Source organism: Cupressus sempervirens, chromosome 3 (assembly GCF_028749045.1).
Source record: "Cupressus sempervirens isolate cs-2001-9-10 chromosome 3, ASM2874904v1, whole genome shotgun sequence".
Taxonomy (NCBI): domain Eukaryota; kingdom Viridiplantae; phylum Streptophyta; class Pinopsida; order Cupressales; family Cupressaceae; genus Cupressus; species Cupressus sempervirens.
The window spans coordinates 835,175,243-835,199,165 of record NC_143120.1 but is presented as its reverse complement, the minus strand read 5'-3'; positions in this window follow the sequence as shown (position 1 = coordinate 835,199,165).

The following is a 23,923-nucleotide window of genomic DNA, read 5'->3' as shown; positions in this document are numbered from 1 at the left end:
CTATGGAATCATACCCTCTTTCTATATTAGGTAATCCAAGGACAAAATCTATAATAACGTCACTCCAATCTTTCTCAAGAATAGAAATAGGTGTATATAATCTAGTATTCTAACTTATTCCTTTTACAACTTGAAATATTCCACAACTCCTTACAAACTTCTAAACATCCTTATACATATGTGGTCAATAATACTTATCCTTAAGAAAACTAAATGTCTTATCAATACCAAAATGTCTAGGCAATCCACCACAATTTGTTTCCTTAATCAAATTAAATCTCATAAAACTTATTGGTATACACAACTAAATCCCTTTAAACAACATACTTTACTAAATTAAATACTCAACATACTTGCATGGTTGATATGATAGATTTGGTGCTCTACACTCTCTTTGTGCCTTAGTAAAATTAGGATCAATGTCATACAACTACTTCATCTATTCAAAGCCAAGAAATTGAACCTTCATCTCAATCAATAAAAAAAATTGTCTTGTCAATGCATCTGCAACTCAACTAGTGACTCCACTTTTATGATTTATCACAAATGTGAAACTCTACAAGTACTTAACCTACTTCATATGTTTCTGATTCAAATTATGTTGACTTCCCAAATAATGTAAAGCTTTATGATCAGTATACAACAAAAACTCTTTGGTAATCAAATAATGTCTCCACTTCTTCAAGGCTTGAACAATAGCATAGAACTCTTGATCATACACAAAATACTTCCTTTTAGCATCATTCAACTTCTCACTAAAGAAAGCAATAGGCTTAACTTCTTGACTCAATACAACTCCTATTGGACTACCACTTATATCACATTCAACTTGAAATACCTTGTTGAAATTAGGTAAAGCTAATACATGAAACTTCACAACCTTTTGTTTCAAAGTCTCAATAGTCTTGTCAGCTCCATGACTCCACTTAAAATCATTTTTATTTCCTCTCATAGTCTCAATCATAGCATTACAAACAAAACTGAAATTTATTATAAAAAAATTTGTAGAAAATATCCAAACCATGAAATGATATTACCTCACCCACATTCTCAAGTCTAGGCTACTCTATAGTTGATCTAACCTTCTCAAGGTCTATTTTCAAACCATTAACTAAAATCACAAATCCCAAACACACAATATCTTCTTGCATGAAGGAGTACCTCTTCAAATTAATTAGTAACTTCTTATATTTTAGCCTCCACAACACTTACCTAATATTCTAAAGATGTTCTTCCTTATTCTTATTGAATATTAGAATATCATCCAAACAAACAATCTAAAACTTATCCAAAAGTATTTTTAGGACATTATTCATCAATCTCATTAAAATACTTGGTGTGTTAGTCAAACTAAAGGAATCACCAACAATTTATGCAAACCATCTTTTCTTTTGAAAGAAATCTTCCATTCATCACCTTCTCTGATTCTAATATGATGATAACCATTTTTTAAAATAATCTTGGTAATGTATTTTTCTCCACTCAAATAATCCATTATGTCATACATCCTTGGCATAGGAAACTTATATTTTACTATTATATTGTTAATAGCTTGAGAATCGATACCCCTTTTCCATTCTCCATTCTCCTTAGGTTCCAATATAGTAGGTACAACACATGGACTCAAGCTTTCTCTCATTAAACCTTTCCATAAGAAATCATACACTTTTCTGTTAAGTTCTTCACTATTTGTAGGTGTCAAAATGTATGGTGCTTTATTCAAAAAACTAGCTCCACAAATCAGATCCATACAATGAATTGTACTCCTTACTAGTGGTAAACCATTAGGGATATCTTATACAATAATATGTTTTTACTCATTTAACAAGTTTTATATTTCTATTGGTACTTTGCTAATATTGTTATCTTATGCTATTACTCAACCTCTACTATCTTCTATTGCTTGGCTACTACTATTATCTATCACTTGCCCATTATTGTTTTTTGTCACTCGGCCATTACTATTTTATTTGACCCTCTATGGATTATATAAAATAAAACTTGCTTCTTCTTTATCTCCTTCTCAAACTATTTTGCATTGACCATAAAAACTCTAAAATTAGTCCAATTTACCTCCTCTAGAACTTTAATCAATTGTAACAATTTTTTCTTCACTCCATTCACCAAAAGAGTATATTGATTCAATCTAACATCATGCATAGCATGTCTATCATACCTCCAAGGTCTACCCAACAAAATATGAAAATAATTCATAGGCATCATATCACACAAAAATTTATCAAAGTAGTTCCCAATCTTGAATTTCACAACACATTTCTCACCTAACAAGAATTTATGCTCATCCTTGATCCATAAAACATGATAGGATTTAGGTTGTCTCAACATTTGCAAATGAAAATTTTTAATTAGATCTTCTAATGCCAAATTTGTTGAACTACCACTATCAATTATAACTTTGCAATGTTTTCCTTCCATCTTACATCTAGTTTTGAAAAGTCTTCTCCTCAGGATAGGTTCTTCATCAACTCTTTCACTATATAAATTTCTCCTTACCATCAGGTTTTCTCTAGCCTCAAGTCCACTTGGTGAACCCTCAAGATCTCCTTGGATCACAACATTTTGGCTATTATTACCTTCATTACTCCTTATAGAGTGTTTACATTCAAAGTATCAATGTCCTTCTTCACCACATTTAAAGCAGTTACCACTAAATCCTCCTCTTCAATAACTATGTTGTTAAGAATTACCTCTTGATAAGAAGTACCACTTTTCTACACAGTCTTTCCTTTCTCATCACTTTTCAAATTTTCCTTTATCTAGCATTCTATTGTCAAATCTTCTACTTTCTCCATAAGATCTACCTCTGCCTCTATGAACTCTAACACCTCTACCTCTCTTTCTTTGTAAATGCTTCTTTGTCAAGATACCCTCATAATTTAAGGCATATTGGTATGCTTCTTCCACACTATCCAATTTCACTAAAATTATTCCATCTTGAATTTTAGATCTCAATCTATTGAGGTGCCTTGCAACTTTCTCAACCTCATCATCCACATGTCTATATATGATGTCCAATCTATAGAATTCCTTAGTGTACTCCTTCATAATAATGTCCTTTTGTCTCAAATTTTTCATCTTCCTCAACAAGTTAACTTGGTAATCAATAGAAAGGAACTTCTTTACCTTGCAACATTTTCAACTAGGTTCTAATCTTTTATTTTCCTCTTTTATGTCTATTAGTTTGAAAATGCTCCCACAATGGTGAGGTGTGACCTTTCAACCTAGTAAAGGTGTACTATTCACCTTCCTACTATCATAAGTTTTTTTCAGAATCAAATAACTTCTACATATCAAAGATCCAATCCAACACAAAATTGGTATCCAACTTTCCATCATAAAGAACAAATTCCACAACAAGCTTTGAATGTGCCCTTGACAAAACTCTCAATAGTCTTTCTTCATCATGATCTTCCTCAGGTTATAGATTAGGGTTTGGTGTCAATGCTTCATCATCACTCACATCATCAAGATGTCCTCCTCCCCTCTAAGCTAGCTCCACAAAATCTAATCTAGTTGTAATTTGTATCAACATGTCCAATATTTCATTATCAACATCTCCTCTACCTCAAGCCATTTTGCCAAATAGGTTCCTGCAAGATTGTAAGCCTCTCCTAGTTATAGGTCAAATCCACATATCTACCACCCTACAAAAAAAACCAATCAGGGTTCCACACAATCCAATCTCCCTAAGGATGAACTTGAAGCTCCAATACCACCTGACATAACGATGGTTGGATAATTAGGGCTAGAGGCACACCTAACTATCCAAACACCTTGCTAAGTAACTTAATAAAAGAAAACAAAAGAGAACAACACCAAAGATGGAGAGAAAAGAAAAAATTATTTATTGATTCATCACATCATCTAAAAACATTCCTAACTATGAGGCCTTCTAAGTTGCAGCCAACAAAAGAATTGCAAATTGAAAATTGAAAATAATTACAAATTGCACTTATTGACCTAAGCCTAGATACCTCTATTTATATTTTCCAAAAAGGCTTACAAAAGATTCTAGACCTTTACAATAGAGAAGGTCAACCTAATAATGGTATACATGCATCCCAATGCATGATCATTACATTAAATTTATAGCACAATTTAAATAAAAAGGTTAGCTCATACTAGGAATCAATCACAAAAAATACTTGTTCAAAGAAGGAATTGAGGATCAGCAAACCAACGAGCTCACTTGGAATATAAAGGAACTCAAAAACTATAGGATACAGACAAAGTAGGAACTTTACCACCATAGGGAACTTGGTCATCATTATACTTAGCAATCATTATGCTTGACCAATACTAGAACTCGACAACAACTACAACATGACAATAACTAATAGAATGCACAAAGCTGAGTAGGATAACAAGGTAACCCAAGATGCTCCTACATCAGTTTGTATATATTTTAATTGAATACACATAATATTTTCATTATACAATAAGAAGTTTGTGAACAACTATATTATAATGGGTTATTGTAATCAATATTTGTATAATGTATCACTGAAGACTATCATTTTAAGATTCACACAATCTCTTTTTTCTTACATACTTGTGTAGCCCCAAGGCTTGGATTGAGAAATATGAGGTGTGAAATTTTAGGGCAAGAATGGGAAGAAAGAAGTACCTACATTAATGGAAAATCAAGAAAGGTCAAGAATGATGGCATATAATGAAAAACTAAATGGTTGTACAAAGGAGGAAAAGTGTATGGTGGTAACTAAAATGCATAATATTTGACAAGCCCAGTGTCTAAGATTAGTAATAACATTTTCAAGCTAAAAATACATAGATCAAGAGCTAGATTGTATATGTTGTTCCATTAGAGGAGTTGAATTGAGCATTCATTCTAGTGTGTGCATGTGAATCGAGTTTTCTCTTTGGAGAGAGCATGGTCCAAAATATATTATCATTGTAAGATACATAATTTGGTTATTCCTAATATCAAATTGGATAATTTTTTTCTCTAGAAAGGGGTTTATAGGTCCAAATATGATAGTGTCTTAGTTTCTATATGACATTTCTCTACTGCCAATCAGGCATCCATCACCCTAATAGAGTTACATGCATTACCTTATTTTCTCAACCTTTCCTTTTTTAGTTAGTTGTCTTGTAGAAATAGAGAAATTGAAGTCATTTTTAGGTTGCAAACCATTATTTTTTCAAGGAATGGCCTTTCAAATTTTCTTTTAGTATGATTCTATAGATTAATGACACATTATCTCCTTTAAGGATTTATTGTATTTCTCTTTAGAAATGTAATGGATGATGCCAATTCAATTTGATGTAACACATAATAAGTCTACTCAAATGACATAAGATTGTGTTGGCCAATGTTGTAAAAAAAGATCCTATGTCATGAACAATCTTAGAAATGACACTTCATTGGTGTGCATAGCTTGGAGGAAGGATTCATGATGCAGATTGTAAAGATAATCAAATGCCCAAATTGGATATGAAGGAAGACATTTGTTCCCTTGGTTGCATTCCCCTAGTATGAAGATTACTCCATTAATTTATTTTCAATAAGATAAGAATTTATGCATGTCAAATAACTTGGTGAACTACAATTATAGGAAATATTGTAGTAGTCAATTTTTAGTTTTAAAGCCTTATTTGTGAATAATTTTGATAGTTTTTTTACAATAGAGTAAACTTTTCCAATGCATATCCATTTATTCCAACACTAAGAAGTGTGATTTTTTCTCATGTTCGGTAATGCCTTCCTTTTATTAATCTTGTTCAAACTATCTTGTTTTTAAAAATGAATGTAAAATAGTTTTTTCACACCAACAAAAATATTAAAGTACTTAATTGAAAATAGTACAATATCAAAAGGAATATAAAAAATAAGAGATGAACAAAGATAAATTGGAGATAACTAAATAACAAACTAGTAAATATTCTCGAACACATAGAAGACATCATTGAAATAATCGAACAATAAAAAATAAAAATCTCTAAAGATTGAATGACAAATTCATACCTCTTTGTGGTTGTACCTCCTCTATTTTGAAGTAATAAATGTAATCTTTTTCTATAGAAGATCCAAAAAAGGCAATAGTCAATATATTAAATGAACAACTGGCACTTAAAACTACACAAAATAGATAACTACCAAAATACAGACAATTGAAAATCGAATTTGAACCTCATTAATATGAACATGTCAAGCACCTTTTAGTGTGTGAGTCTTCTCAAATTTTTGGTTCTTTGAAATACTCTAGCCCTATTTTATAAGCACAATTTCAACACATAAGAATATGTATGCATAATTTTTTAGGTATATTTAAAATATTCAAAAAAGGAAACTTATTTATTATTTTACATATTTAGGATTTTTATTTATATTCTTTTTTTAAAATTAAATACAAGATAAATCCAACTACTAGAGTCTTCAAAAACACATAATAGTATATCAAATGATATGGAAAATCCTAGAAGGTTTTAAATGGATTTGGGCATATTCAGATCAATAAGCTTAAACATCAGGCCATCAAAAATAAAAAAACATTTATTAAGATACTTATATTCTAATTGGCCTCATGAGCCATCCAAGTTGTCTATGGTAAGTTCCCTTTATCCCACCTATTGTGTAGACCATCTTCTTTGATAACATTATGTGGGTTACTGAGGAATACCACCTTAGGGACTACAGGAGTTCTGGGTGTAGCACTGATAAAGATGATTGGTCTTGTTGTGATATTGCTATCAAGATTGGTCACCTTCCTGCCCTAATTTCAACACTACTTTGGATGACCATGACTACATTTTCCTCAACATTATTAGTTATAATTCTATTAATGAGATCACTCATTATTTTATAGCCCATGTTCCTATTACCAACAACTCTAGGAATTGAAGATATCAGACTCATTTGATCAGCAAGAGCTAGTTGAGGATGAGAACCGAGTTCACATGTTGCATTGCTTAGTGGATATATAGGATCACCAATAATTCTTTCATCTTGATCACTTGTAACATTCCCTTAGTGTGCACTCTACATCAACATATTTTCTTTCCTTGGTCTAGATCTCAAAAGGTACACCCTTCTTGTTGAGAATTTCAACACATTCTTTGATGACTTTATGAAAATGATGTTCTTTCACCTTCAAGCACATTGAAACCTACATGTAAACATAATTCAATATGAGTTTCCTAAGAGACTCAATAAGAACTCTTTGTCTACCTTTGAATATATATCCTCACTTCTAAGAATCCACAAATTCCAAACTAGAATAGAAGAGAAGGTGGCCCATAGGATGTTAAATTTCTTAGAAAGGTCAAGAATGAAACTAGAGACAATATGAATTAGAGATAGATGATGGTCAATGGTGATACTAAACCAACTCCAAACCCCTTTGGAAAAGTGACACTTAAAAAAGATATGGTACACTAACTCAAGTAATTGGTAGAAAGAACACAAAAAAGAGTTACCATTAGCTTTAATAATGGAGATTCTGTAAAGAACCATTTGTTGTACAAAACATTGGATTTTGGGTTCAACTAGTTTGTTCCAAAAGGAATGAAAGAAATTGGTACAAAATTATTGGTCAAAGGAAACATTCCACTTCTTCTTACAACGAGTGAGAATGGTGTCAGGGTTTCAGAGAAAACTGTAGATACATTTGGCTTTGGTAAGGGCTAGGGGGAATCATCTTGCTAGTGTAGCAAGGGTAATCTATCAATAGTGTCACCACAAGAGTAAGGTAGATTAGGTTGTGACCAGGCTTCCTTTAGGATATAGAAGGTACTATTTTAGGTAAGGAGTATCTTTTATTTGAGTACAAGCTCCTCCCAAGAGATCAAGTATCAATTTCTAATGAGATCACTACATATGGAGATACCCAATCTCTTCCATTAAAGTCTAGCTGAGAATCCTTATAGTAGGGTCAATGGTTTTCCATTTCTCTCTAGATTACACCAAGGTGATCTTTCTCTACAAAGTTTAAAGTTGTCATCAGTAATTTTGGCTCCAGTAATCCAATGTCTAGATTGGTCTGAACCCTTCCAAATAGCTTTAAAGACTTCAGAGGCTTCCACCTTAATTTTCCACTTACCCAATAGGAGGTCATGGATGTGTAGATTCCTTCAAGATTTTCCTGATTGAGACATACCCATAGAGATGTTATTTCTTATTAGAATCTTCCAAGATTCCCCCCACACAAGAGCCTTGGACACTCACTTTAAAGCTAAATAAATCCCCTTCTATCTTAGATCCTTTAATCTCTACCCTCATATCTCTCTTTTCCTAATACACCAATCCCACTTAACTGCATGCCTCTTCTTTTTGCACTTTCCCTTTGACCATAAGAAGTTCTTAGTGACCTTATGAACATAGTTGATATGAGCCTAGTTGAAAATCCAAGCCAAGGAGTAATAAATAGTATGTGTTGACGAGTTATTTTGGCAAACTTGGATTCTATTAGTAAGGGCTATATAGTTATTGTTTCATTTTTACATCTATCCAATCTTACATTTGACCTATTTCTTGTTTGGATAAAAAGATACAAAAAAATGAATACCAAAATATCTAACAAAGTTCTTAGGACATCCCCATGAAAAACAAAACCTTCTATACCAAACTAGAGGATGCTCATCTCATCCTAGCATAATGAATTTGGAGATAGAAATTTTACTGCCAAATACCTAGAAAAATAGGTCTAATTTAGCATTATGGTTTTCAACATTAGTTTTAGAGAGTTCAATAAGAAGAGAGGTTTCATCAAAAAATTGAACATTTGAAATCTCAATGTGGTTAGGAAGTGATATCCTTTTAACTTTAAGAGATAAAGAGTTATCTTGGAGGATATATTGAAGATAGTCTACTGGTAGAACAAATAAAAAGGGAGCCAATGGACAACCTTGCTAGATGGATCTGGATAATGAGAATTCATTAGATCTTACCTAGTTGTCCATACTAAGGCATTGGATTCTTTCATGAGGAGAAATACCATTTTTAACAAAGTACTCAAGGAATTCCAAGCACTCCAACATCATTCCTATGAACTTCCACTCAACCTTGTTGTAGGCTTTTTCATAGTCAATTAAGAACATGGTTGTTATCTATCCTAAGTACCTGGTCTAATTCATTTCTTCCCAATAGTTTATTATATTTTCCATGATGTATCATCCTTTCACAAGCCATGTCTAAGTATGGCATATAACAATTGGTAAAACTTCTTTAACCCTTAGTGCTAAAATCTTTTCTAATATCTTATGACACATTAAGGAGAGTAATAGGTATTCATTAATGGAATATCCCAATCCTTAGGAATAAGTTTAATTAATAATTTTAATCCTTTATTGACCCTTGATCCTAGTGATCTAGTTTGAATAGCATTTTCATATAAGTTGAGGAGGTTCTACCAGATCTAATCAATGTGTTTTTTATAAAATTCAGCAGGGATACCATCACAGCCAAGGGATTTATTACTTATCATCTATGAGATTGCATTAACAATATCCTTCTTTGATATACAAAGGCATAGTTTGAGACTATAATCTTGTATTACATTGTTTGGAATGAGCTTATAGATCTTCCTGCTTTCATCCTCCATGTCTACCCCTTTATTCTCTAATAAAAAAAAATGTGTATAGTATTTGGAAAAGGCATTAAAAAAACTTCCTATTTAGAAAGAGTTGTTTCATCTTCCATGATCATTTCAATATTATCTATGGCCTCCTTACTCTTTAGCAACTGGAAGAAGTATTTTTATCCTTTATCCCCATGCTCAAGCCAATTGATTCTAGATCTGGCTTTAGCCCACTAAATATTGTAGTTTTGGATTATTCTTAGTGAGTCTCTAGAAGCCAGTAAAGAAAAGTGAGAATCCTCATTAGCAAGATCCTTTTGAATCAAAGATTCAACATTAACTAGTGTTTTATGTAGGGTGCTTTCAAGTCTTTGGGAGTCTTTGGCTTTTTTCTTTCCTATAGTTTAAAAGATATTTTCTAACTTTCAACTAGTGTATTCCATATGCTAGTGTCATCTAGATGCCTCACTACACTATGGTTGTACCACCTAATTAGGAGAGTGACTGAGTTGAGATCTTCATCATTGATCAATGAGGTGTTCAGAGAAAATCCAAAATATTTCAAAATAACAAGACTAGACTGGCATAGTAGAAAGACAAATGGAATAGTAGGGTAATGATATGATAGTGTAAAAGGGTACACTTGGACATTGTCCCATTCACAAGATCTACTAAGGAAAAAAAAAAATTCTACCATAAAATATGTTGAATCTAATGTAAATCCTTTTGGAGCCTTTCTAGAAGTTAGACCATGTGAACCAAAGACCTTTAAGATCATGTCTATTATGAGCTAAGGGGTCAAATAGTTTAAACTTGCTAGTGAGCTTGAACCAGAAAAACCTCTCTTTATTCTCCAACTCAAACCTATACCCTCCTAATTAATCTTATTGTCTCTCAATCATATTAAGGTTTTTAGTCATAATCCATAGTATGTCCATTAGTTGGCACATTCAGTTCCAGAGGTTGGCCCTGCTGCAATAATTATTTGGAGCATAAATGGAATAGATCCCAATCTCCTTGTCTTGGAATTTGAGAATGATCCAAAAAATACTATTACAATGAGATGCACCCCATTCCATAATAAATTCATTCCATCTAGAACTGACCAATATAATAGCACCCCCTCTACCTCTAGCATGATTAATGGTGGAAAAAGGCTTGGCATCTTTCTAGATGCACTTAAGGGAAATGTCAAGTTGGAATCCAGACACTTTAATTTCTTAAAGCATAAGAAAGTTAACATTAGAATGGTTCCTAAGAATCCTTTTAATTGCATACTTCCTAACTGGAGTTTCCAAGCCCCTAACATTCCAACAGATACATTTGGCAATCATTATGGAAAAGAATTGGACTCAAGATCTATAAAGACATCCACACTCTTAAAGAAGTTAGGATGTTTAGACTTTTGGATTTTGCAATGCTTCATTTAAGAAATGAAACTAGAGGGCCTCCCCTTCTTCTTGGACACTGGATTCTCTTTCTCAATTTTGGAAATACTTTCCTTAGAAACATCCTCCAATCTTTCTATATCTAGCCTCTCCTAGGCTTCTTTCCTTTCTTCTTAGCCTTAAAGATAAAATATTCGCCCTCTTGCACCCTAGCTTCACAATCTAGGGAGTTAACACTCTTCCTACCACTGTCAGATCCATCTTTTATTTCGATACTCATAGGTTGAGGAAATGTGATAACCAAGGAAATCCTCTTAGGGAAAGAAACAACAACTAGGGTGAGCGGAGAGGATCAAGGGAAGAGGATGGAATCAAAACAACTTCAAAATTGTTCAACTTATCATCTACATCATATGATGTTTTGATAGTTTCAAGGCCTTTGTAGGTAGTGTTATCACCCACATTCAAACTGACCACTTGGAGGGTTAACATCTAGTTCCATGTTACACCTCTCACCATAGATGCATAGAGAAGTGGGCTTAGTATTTCCAGCCAAATTAGAATTTAGCTCTTCAAGAGGAGGAAAATTTTGAGGAGGGTCACTATTCCTAAGCTTATGTCCTAAGATCTATTTTATCTTCTCTAAAACTATCTATTGAGCATTCATAGTACATATCTAAGGTTTGAGAGAGACAATCCCAAGCCCAAGAGAGGAAGAGTTGGGTTTTGCAACCTCAATATCTAAAGGGGCCTCATTCATATGTTGTGTGGGTTTTTCCATAGGGGCTTTGAAGGCTGCACATAAGGAATCTAATTCTGCACATAAACCTTTAGAGATAGGAGTAGGTTTGAGGTTGAGAGAGGGTATGTTCACAAATTTTAAATTCTTTCCACCAGAATTACCATGATTATTAGGTTAAGTTTGGGGCAAGTGGGGAAAGAAACCCTTAGTTTGGTTACACTTCTTGATAATAGGGCAGTCTTTTCTCAAATGTCCTTCCTTTCCACATAGAAAACATGCATTAAGGCTATCGAGAAATGTAATGGGGCACCAATACTTACAATTGTAAATGGAAGAAAAAACCTCTTTGGGAAATCTTTCCCAGGGTCAATGGCAATGAGAATTCTAGCTTCTATTTGTGGAAGGAGGATAGAAGACTAATAAATTTTGATTACTTTTCCAAGGGGTTCCCAAGCTTGAGGTATAATATTCTATAGAAATGGTAGAAAATTCCCAACCAAAATCCAATGGGGCAAGGACAAGGCTAGAACTTTAGTCGTAATAGCCTCCCGTGGACATGGGATGGCTTAGAAGGTAGAGAACCCTATTTTCCAAAATTGTTTGCTAAAATATAATTTTCCATTTTTAGGTCATCAAAAAATAGAAGGAATAAACATTTTTGAATCATTCTGAGATGTGTGAAATGAAATCCAAGTTTCTTGCTCCAATTATATGGAGCTGGTCATTTAGAAAATTTATAGAAGGAAGTTTATCTAGGTCTTGGGTACCAAGAAAGATAGTAGTGTTTCAAAGTTTAACTATCTCATTCTTGATGGAAGATTGCATTTGTGAATTAGGAATAAGGATGCAGGCAGAGGAAGATGGGTCCTTACCTGAATCTTTCTCATTCATCCTCCAATACCACTCTTTTTCCCTTCCTGTCTACATATGGCTCCATGTGGAAGAAGAGGGTCATTTCTAAGCACTTTCACAAACAATTGCTGTAACATCTTAGGGTGGGTAAAAAATTTCATAGGAGTTGCAGTCTATCTAGCATTGATTTTTGGTAAAATTGAACCTAGAGATTTACTATTCATTGTAAAAACTATCTAATTGGCTCTACATTAATGGTCGTCAGGCACCCATCTGCCTAGAGGGGATGGTCGTACCACCCAGTTGTAGATCCCCACCTTCTATTTATTCTGATTTTGATAATCTTATTTAACAATTCTTTATTTTTATTAGTTGTTTTAATTATTAAAAAATAGAATTTCTTTCTTTCTTTCTTTTGTTTTGGATTTTAGTGTAAAAATAAAATTAAAAATATGTTTTTCAATTAATACAAATTGTCTACAATCCCTTTTCTTTATAAAATGTGACATAGATCTGTACTTTTACCAACATATCTATTTTATTCAATATATTCTGAAAATTTAGATATATTTTTATTATTTATTTTAGTTTTGATATTTTTATATAATAAAAAAGATAATCTATATTGATTATTTTAATTATTAACAAATAGATTTAAAAATATTTCTCTCAAAATTAAATTAAAAAATATAGCTTTTCAATTAATACAACACTATCTTATTTGTTATTTTAGAGAATTGAGAATTCAATTATGATTTTTTCAATTTTAATATTTGTATTTAATTAAAAAATCTAATTTTACTAAATATTTAATTAATTTAAAAATTGAGAACAACTTTTTTAGATTTTATTGTCATTAAAATTTAAATTATATTTTTTTTTTAATTAATACAAAGCTACTTTATTTATTATTAGATATTTGCAAATATTATTTTTGTTAAATTATAAGTATGATTTTTTTAATTAACTAAATACATGATATATATTTTTTATGAAAATAAAATATCAAAAAAATATTAATTAAATTTATAATGTAAAAAGTAATCTTAATTTTAGTATATAAAGTTTTTAAATTAATTAAATATACAATATTTATTTTTAATGAAAATTAGAATATTGAGAATTTATTTATTTCATTTATAATATAAACATTAAGTTTAAATTTAGTATATAAAGTTTTGAAGATAGTATTATAGTATAGTTTTGAAAATAGTATTATAATATATTTTTTAAATGTGAACCTATTATCATTACATTTATGTGTTTCTATTTTATTTTCATGAAAGAATTATAAAATAATATAAATATTTTTATTTATAGAAGTTGTTGATAAATTAAATAAATACTAAATATCTATTTAATTAATAGAAGAAGTTTGATTAAAATAATTGAATAAATAAAATATCTATTTAATTATGTGAGAAAAAATTTAAGCATCTACAAAATCTATTAAGCATTCACATCAATCATATGTTTCATCCTTCTAGAAGATCTATTGTACTAATGGTTTTCTTAAGATAATATAAGTATGTGTTGAAAGTTGTGAATATTGTTGTAGATTAAGCTGTGATAATATTTTCTAATAATTTTTCTTTGATTATAAATTAATATAATTAAAAGGAAAAAATTTGTAATGTTTTTCATTATTTTAATCAAATTCTAAATTTCTTAATCATAGAGTTCTAAAATATATACAATATATACTTCTTTGCTTTTCTTTTCACAGTTGAAAATGAAAGATACCCAGAGTATCGTAATAATAGAAAATCTAAGATACTTCTATTCTTAGATTTATAATTGATATCAATTTCCTACTTCGATTTCTTATTTAGAAAGCTATTGATTACTGACCTATATAAATAATAATAATAATAACAACAACATCATGATATATAATTTTGGTAAGGGTGGCTGGCCAACTGCTTCGTTGGATGTGTACTCCCAGTGCCAGCAAAAAGAGAGTGAAGTCTTCATGGTGAAGGTAAAAGTCACCAAGATGATCTGCCCAAACTACTTTCTCACTGACTACCATTTTTTCTGTAAAGAATGGATCATTTTGCATGAATTAGGGAATAGTGAAAGCTCATCTACATCTCGAAGCAATCAAATCAAATATGAGGATTGAACGATTGCTTTTCATAAAGCTGTAAGTCAATGATTTCTCCCTCCCTCTAACAAATCATTGAATCACATGCCATGCATATGTGTTTTCAAGGATAGTTCCCACTAAACCATTGATTATCTTATCCTCCCATCACGTCAGTCTGTACATACTGGGCATGAAGCAAATAAGATTCTCAATGTCTACATTACAATGAAGTCACATGAGTTTTGAAGAGGATAAAATGCCATTAAACTGTCTTAAAACATCACTTTGTAAACTTCGTTTCAACTCTGACAATAGCTGCAAAATTTCATGTCAGGTTCATTGCTGTACTCTTAATAGCGTTTCCATTTAATTGAACTATCCGTGCATTGTAATATATAGATCAACAACAAGAAATTCAACCCACAAATATTGTAAAAGTAATAGAGTAGATCACCATTGTGATAGAGTCTTTGTTTACTTCATATAATCTTGTGTGCATGGAAACATCATAATGGTCGCCGTCTTCTATGTAAGGGTCGTGGGTGCTTTTGAGTTGAAGAGATAATATAATTGTCTTTGGATACCAAATATATTGTTGACAAAAGACATGATCCAACATTGTTTTGGAGCTCTCCTTATGATCTTGCATAACTAAAGAATTTTCATTGGTTAAAAGAATCTCCCTCACACGGTCGGTTGGAAGAGTTAATTATATGATTAATGATAGTAGTCTATGTATGTGTTAATGGGTTTGATTGGGCTAATTTAATCTCTTTGGAGAACAAAGTCAGTCACAAGAGAAAATCAAATGTGGGATGGTTAAAAGTAAATTTAATGGTGCTTTGAGGGATAATTTTGAGTTCTTTAGAGTAAGATTCAAGTAGTTAGGAATAGTTGAGGAAATATTATGATTTTAGAGGGAACATGGTTGTGCAATGGGATAAACAATGAGGTAGAGGTTCAAATGGCTCTATAAAGGCTCATCGTGGAAAAGTAACTCTAAATTGAGAAAGTATTCCTCAAAGAAAAATTGATAATAATAGTGAATGTTTTGATCAAAGGGCAAACATTTGACTTGGACTCTAAATAAATCTATTAAATCCACTTGAAATTTTCTAAATGCTTTTAAATAATCCAAATTATCCCATGTGTTTAGGGTTGGTAATGAGGTGGAAAATTCATTGTCAAAGAACGTGGTATAATTAATAAGAGCAAAGATGGAGGAAATATGGGAGGATTTTAGAGATACAAGTTCAATGGGGGATATCATCTATGCATTTCCATAACCTAGTGGATATCATTTTAAAGCATATTCTTGAAGTGATGGGACAAGGGTTATGTATGATTTATTTGGAAAGAAATATAGTCTTTTTCTCATGATAAAATATAGGAACATGTAAACCTTGCAAAAGAAAGGTGCTAACTATTGCAAGAGACTAAAATGTGGGTGCAAAATTTCTTATGGAAGTTGGGTTTATTCTAATTATTTCAAGCAATAACCTTCTTTTCTTAAGCATCTCCCAAAGAAGTATTTGAAAGGATTTTTCTACATTAATGAATAATTATGTCCATAGATAATCGACATCTTAATTGGGCAGGAGTTAATGAGAACTCAACATCAATATTATGTCAATGTGGATATTGTATCCATGTTTCTTGCATGGGTGTTAGAATTGGGGATAAAAGAATATGCCAAGTAGGTCATGAAGGAATGTGTGAGGGAGGAGTGGTTATTTGAGCTGAAACCTTTGATGGATTTTTATATTATAGGGAAAAACTTTAAAAATAAATATGGTGATTAGTAAGAGAATGGAAGAAATGAAGAATCAAGTTTTCCCTTTATTATTGTGAGTGTTATTACCAATTAAGAGGAGAAATTGGTTGGGATGCATTAAAATATTTCATTTCGGAATGGAAGGTGTTGTGTCTTATGAAAGTGGTTCAAGAGAAGTAAAAAAAAAATTGATATTTATACCCTAATACTATTGGGTTAGTGAGCTTGAGATATATTCAAATTAGGTAAAGAAGTAGCCAAGGAATGAACAAGAGAACCCAAAGAGTCATTTGTATTTTAGGGATCAAATTAATAGTCTTTCATATTTTACTAGTTAGTGTTGGTCAGTTCTAAGTAGATGATTTTTTTTCATTTTGTCCCCATGTTAAAGATATATCTTTATGTTTTCAATAGGTCTATAAGTATTGAGTTAGGGGTTGATAGAGTTTTTAAGACTGAGCATTGTATTTTCTCAATTATTTTGGGTATTGTAGGGGTTCCATATAAGGAGATCAAATGAAGATGTATTCAAGGTTTTCCCATTAGGGTGGGATGGTTTTCTTAGATGGTGGTATAACTCCTTTGAATATATTAATATAAATCATCAATTACCCATCAAAAGAATAATAATAGAAGTTTATGATTATAAGTTTCAATTATGTTGTCTTTAATACGATATTTGATTTTATGTTCTTAGTTATTTTAGATTTTTTTAATACTATCTTATTATTTTTTATTTAACATAACAATAAAGTTTTATGTGCATTATTGGTGCTTTTATTAATTTATTTAATGTTAGGAATAAATGGGACAATTTAATTGTGGTATAGGAGTATGCATTGGTGGGTGACAAGCATGCACAAAATATTGTTGTGTTTATATGTGCTACACCACATTTTCAATAGTTTACTTAGTATGCTCACACAAACAATTAGTTGGTGAGTCAGTGGTAGTCATGTGTTGGAAATCATTTTCAGCATATTTTATGTATTCTAATGTTTATCTCAAAAATATTGTAGCATGGATTGTTAAGGGTGTAGCATTTTGGATAACTTTAAATAAAATTTCTTCATTAATAAGCCAAAAATAGTTTCCATAGTAAGTCGTGTTGTGATATTACTTTCTAGGATTCTACTATGTAGTTTTTGCATCAAACTCTTTGACCCATGTTTTATGAGAAGTGTCTCACAAGAACTCAAATCTCATGGAAAATAGTGTAACACTTAGCATTCATTGCATCTAGGTGATAGTAAAAGAGATGAAGCACTAGAACTTCCTAAGAGGTCATCCATCCCAATATTACTCTAGCTCAAGAGCACTTAACCACAAAGTATCCTCCAAAGATAAGCCCACTTGTTTTCAGTGGTCTTAACCTTGAAGAGAACTATGTTTTCAAGGGTGCTAGAGTTGGAGTAGTACTAGGATGAGGGACCTATCGATAACTCCTAGTTCTTTTCTTATGAACATAACTAGCTAGATGCAATGAGTTATAAGCATTTCATTCATTCTCATAATAAATGGGTTCTTGTGAATGACTCCTCATGAAACATGGGTAAATAATTTTGATCCACTAGAAATTAAATATTTGAACCCTAATATGAATGGTACTCCATCTTAGGTACTATTGAGGCCTCCATCAGGCAGGTTGAGTCGACAGTGTAAAAGTCTTTTCTTAAAAACCCATCCATTATTTAGCTCTCATTATTTAATTAGAATATATATTAGTGAATTTGAACTTTTTTAAATAACATTTTAATGGGTGGTTATTTTCTTTGGATATTTCCTAGTCTACTTATATTAATTCATTTCCAATCCACATTGATAAGTTAATATTTTGGGTAATTCTATTATATCATATGGATTAGGTGTGGATACAAAAAAAATAAAAGGTATCCTTGAGAAGCCTACCAGTCAAAGTATTAGCAAGGTGGGGAGCTTCTATGGTTGGGTAATTTTTTGGAAGAGATTCATCAAGAATTTTAGTGCTATCTTGTGCATCATTGATTGATTGCACAAAAGGGAATGCCTTTACTCGTACAAAGGAAGCTAATATTAGTTTTGAAAAGATAAAGAAGAAGGTTACTAAGATACTTATCCTTTACATTCTTAACTTTGAGAAAATATTCATGGTTAAATGTGATTCTTTGATGGTAGTTATTAGAAGAGTGTTATGTACAGAGGGTAAACTAATCTCTTTTTTTAATAATAAATTGAATGATTCTAAAAATAGGTATACCGCTATGATAAGGAATTTGATGATGTGGTATAAGAATTAAAATAATAGAGGCCCTCTATTCTACATAAGTTCATTTTTATGACTAGCAATCAAGTCTTAAAGTGCATCAATTCACAAGGTAAGTATTCCCATAAACATGCAAATTGGGACTCATTATTGTAAACATATAATTTTTTGTAAAACATAGGATTATAAAAACCAATGAAATGACTAATGAATTGAGTAGAATATTTTCTATATTGGTTTTTATGAGTCATGGGATAGTTAGGTTTTAAAAATAAAGGATGGACATATTCATGATCTACATTTTAGCAACATCTTTACATTTTTAAATAGTTCAAACCATAATCATATGCAACCATTTGAAAATTATATGTTTTTAGATGGATTTTTATTTAAGGTGGTTCATCTTTCTATTACCTTGGGATCATGAAGAGAAAATCTTGTGAAATAGATGCAGTCAGATTGACGACACACTGATAATATATCATAAGGTGTAGATTGAACCTCTAGTTTTAGGTGAACACTATGGAAAGAGAAAGAGAGACCTTCTAAAATAACCTTCACAAGGGGCCAAATTATATTAGCACAAGTCAAAATAGATATAAGGGATGATAATGGTAAAAAAAAATTCTTTCAAACATGTATTCTCAAGAGGATATATTTCTATCGATTGTTCTTTCCCTTTTATTGTTATTTATTGATTTGATTTGATTTGATTTTGTATTTTAATGAATTGATTGAATGCAAGAAAAATAAATTAATCAAATATACATAGTGTAAAATAATATATGAAAATATCCTATATACATGTAAAAGTATTATGATAAATGAGGAATCAAACTCATCTTGAGCTATAGTAGAGGAGGCCACTTTTGATATGAAAACTAGCTATTAGACCATAATACAAGCATAAACTCTATGGGATCCAAAACCAAAAGACTAAAATCTATTTATTCTGAGAATTTGGGGGCTCCAAGTAAGGGATTACCCAAAGGTAAGGATAAACCTAAGGTAAGGGGTAACCCCTTAAGAGCCAAGGTCATCATTGACCATGTCTATACTAAAAACATGCAAATCCATAACTCCCCGAGAATCCAAAAACCCTAGATCTAAAATCTAAATTTGTCATTCTAAAAATATCAAAACCTGCTCCTACACATAAGAAAAATAGAAATTATTGGGAGGAAGGATTTTTCCTTGGTCAAGCCCTCTTTTAGGAATTAACCTTGAAATGAGAAAGTATGTAAAAATAAGACAAATATAAACATTCACCTTACTTTCCAAACATGTATGGATGGATTTGGATTTTTTATCCCAAATAATGTAGAGATGATTTGTTGGGCCCATTTACCATTGCACCAAAAGCCATGACTGTTAGTGAACATGGAACACCACATAATTAACCACCTGTGGGTAGGGGAGCGCATCACATCACCCAACAATCTCCCCCTCGACGCGCATACCAGGTGCTTACACGGGTCAGGAAGGCACCGAGGAGATTTGAACCCATGACTAGGCCAAAACCAGGCTCTGATACCAATTTTTGGGCCCATTTACCGTTGCACCAAAAGCCATGACTGTTAGTGAACATGGAACACCACATAATTAACCACCTGTGGGCAGGGGAGCGCGTCGCATCACCCAACATGATTGTGTTAGGATCAACCTCAGATAGAAATAACAGTTACATGCAAATATAATCAATACCAAAAAATAGTAGATCACATAAAAGAGAACAGAAGACACCAAGATTTAACATGATTCACCCAATCCCTGGGCTACGTCCACCAACAACAAGTCCAATATTATTATGATCTAGTGATTACAACCTGATTACAATCTATGATCCCTTACAACTCAATATTTCCACAAGAACCAATTTTTGCATCACACCTTATGAAAACCCCTAACCCTAAGCCTTTTTATACAAGCTTTTTGCCACTTGCAAAATTAGGGCTAGAATAATAGAAAATAGTCACTGATGCATTTTACAATATAAGGTCATTTTTGGCTTCGGGGCCATTGCCCTAGAAAACCCTTGCAGGGGCGTTTCCCTTCAACCCCACCCTATACTGCAATAGGGAGTGCACCCAGGGCACTGCCCCAGGACCCCATAGGGGTGCTACCCCTTGACCCCGTCTTGGGGGTGCTGCCCTCAAACCTTCATAGAAATAATCTGGAGGGAAACCATGCCGAATAAACCTTTGAGTCTAATTAGTCTCCACATCACAAAAATCTCCCATTTGGAGACTAATCAGACTCCATAGTAATAACCTTCCACTTGGGGAATGATCAGAGCACTACTAAACCTATAGCTCCCACTCCAAAAGATTTAACCACCTTGGACTTTGTTGTTCTTTTAGTCTATTTAGTCTAGAAGACCAACTGAAGCTGAAGAGTAGTTCAGCTTCTCCCTTGTCACTACATTTGTAAACATATCTATTGGATTATCATGTGTATGTATCTTCTCCAGCTTTAACTACCCATCATCCAAAATTGACCGAATGAAATGTTACTACAACTGCATGTGTTTTGTCCTTGAATGTAGAGTTAAATTCTTTGCAAGATGAATAGTACTCTGACTATAGTATATCATCTCCTTGGTTGTCTCATTAGTAGCAACATACTCTACCTTTGTAGTGGATAAAGCATTAACCTTCTGTAATTGAGAAACCCAACTCACTACTACCCCAGCAATAGTAAATACATAACTTGTAGTACTCTACCTGGTATCAATATCCCCTACCAAATATAAGCCAACATATCCCTATAAATCAGTAGTAGAGCCCCCCAAATTGTAAAAACTTACTAGATGTGCCTCTTAGATATCTAAGAATCCATTTAACTACATTCCAATGCTCAATTCCTAGATGACTCATATACCTGCTAACAACTTCCACTACATGTGCAATAACTAGCCTTATACATACCATAGTGTACATCAAGCTTCCTACAGCTAAAGCATACGGTACCTTAGACATCTTATCCTCCTCTTCTTGTATCTTGGGACACATCTCCTTAGTCAACTTCAAATGGCTAGGTAAAAGTGTGCTGACAACTTTAGCATTCTCCATAGAGAGATGTTGCAACACCTTCTCAATATAATTAGCCTGAGATAATGTCAATTTCCTATTCTTCCTATCTCTACAAATCTCCATACCAAGGATTTGTTTTGTTAGGACTGAACCACAAAAAAAAATAACAATTGCCTGAAAATCTAAACAATATCATAAAATAATAGATCACGCGGAAAAGAGCACAAGACACAAAGATTTAATGTGGTTCACCCAATCCTTGGGCTACATCCACCAAAAAGAAAGTCTGATATTATTATGATCTAGTGATTACAACCTAATTACAATCCTTAATCCCTTATAGGTCAATACTATCACAAGAACCAATTTTTGCATCACAACACTGAAACAATCCCTAAACCTAAGCTTTTTTATACAACTATTTTTACCACTTTAGGGTTATAACTAATAATTACATATCAGCCCAAAATCCCAATATAATAGGGCCCAAAAAATTTATGAAGTATGTACAGTACTTTCCTGATCAGTCACCATAATCTAATAGTTTTGTTGCCCCCAAATCCTTTATAGAGAATGCATGTGCTAACTGGTGTTTCAGCCCCTTAATGTGATCCATGTTAGACCCAACTACAAGCATATCATCAACATATAAACATAAAATAATGTAGCTATCATCATCCAACCTCTTAAAATAAACACAATGATCTGAATGACACCTATTGTATCCATGCTCATGCATAAACCTGTCAAATTTCAAATACCATTGTCGAGGTGCTTTTTTCAAGCTATATAAACTTTTCTTCAATTTGCACACTAAGTTCTCCTTACCTTTGACCTCAAATCCCTATGGTTGTTTTAAAAAAAGCTACTCTAGATGAAAATCTTCAATGGCCATAATACTTAAAAAAGTGAAAATAGAAGTAATTTTAACAACAAGAGAGAATATCTCATCAAAATCAATTCCTTATATTTGTGCAAATCCTTTTACAAAAAGCATGGCTTTAAATCATTTCCTAGCTCCATCATCTTCTCTAAACTTTTAAACCCACTTATTCTGTAAAGTCTTTTTACCTTTAGGAAACTTGCATTATTCTCATGTCTTATGTTTTAGCAAAGAGTCCATTTCTTCTTTCATTGCAGACTCCCACTGAATCTTTCTTTCCACCTGCACAGCTTTATCATAACATTCAAGTTCACCAGCATCAGTAAGTAAAATAGAATAAAAGAAAAGAGAAAATCTTTCTAGAGGTCTACTGATTCTTTTTGACCATCTAACATTCACTAGGGAGTGTGGTATTTGTTGTTGTGGTTGTTGCACATCATGAGGAACTGTTGGAACATCAACTTTTGGAGTATCATCCAGCATTACATAATCATCTTCTTTCTTCTCATGTTGTTGCAATAGATCTTTGTGCAACACTTTCTCATTGAATATGACATCCTTGCTTCTTACAATTTTCAAAATCCCAAAGCCTATAACCAAATTCATTAATGTCATATCCAAAAAATACACATTTCTTTGACTTAGCTTCCAACTTGGTTCTATTTTTAGAATCTATATGAGAAAATTCTTCACAACCAAAGATTTTGAGAAAATAATAACTCACCTTCTTACCAGTCCATGCTTCCTCTAGAATACCATAGCCCAAAGGAGTAGAGCAACCTCTATTAATCAAATATATAGTAGTATTGACAGCCTCTACCCACATGTTTAAGAGAAACCCATTGTGCAACCTCATGCTTATTGCATGCTCCATTATAGTCATATTCATGCGTTCAACCACTTCATTTTCCTGTGGAGTTCTTGGAATAGTTTTCTATCTACGAATACCATTAGAGGAGAAACAATCTTCAAGTTCATGACTGCAATACTCACCACCATTATTAGATCTAAGATATTTTAATTTCTTTCTAGTCTCATTTTCAACCAAGCATTTCCATTTCTTAAAAGTTTGAAATACATCAGATTTTTGTCTAAGAAAATAAACCCATATTTTTTCAATTGCATCATCAATAAATGTAACATAATAATGAGAGCCACCAAGGGAAGATACCTGAGCTAGTCCCTAGACATCTGTATGCACAAGCTCTAATTTCTCACTTTTATTTTCCTTCCCAGTCTTCACAAAACTCACTCTCTTCTATTTTCCATACACACAACTTTCACAAAACTCCATATTGACACATTTCAGACCTGGTAAAACTTTCTTTGAATGAAGTACTTTTATACCTTTCTCACTCATTTAC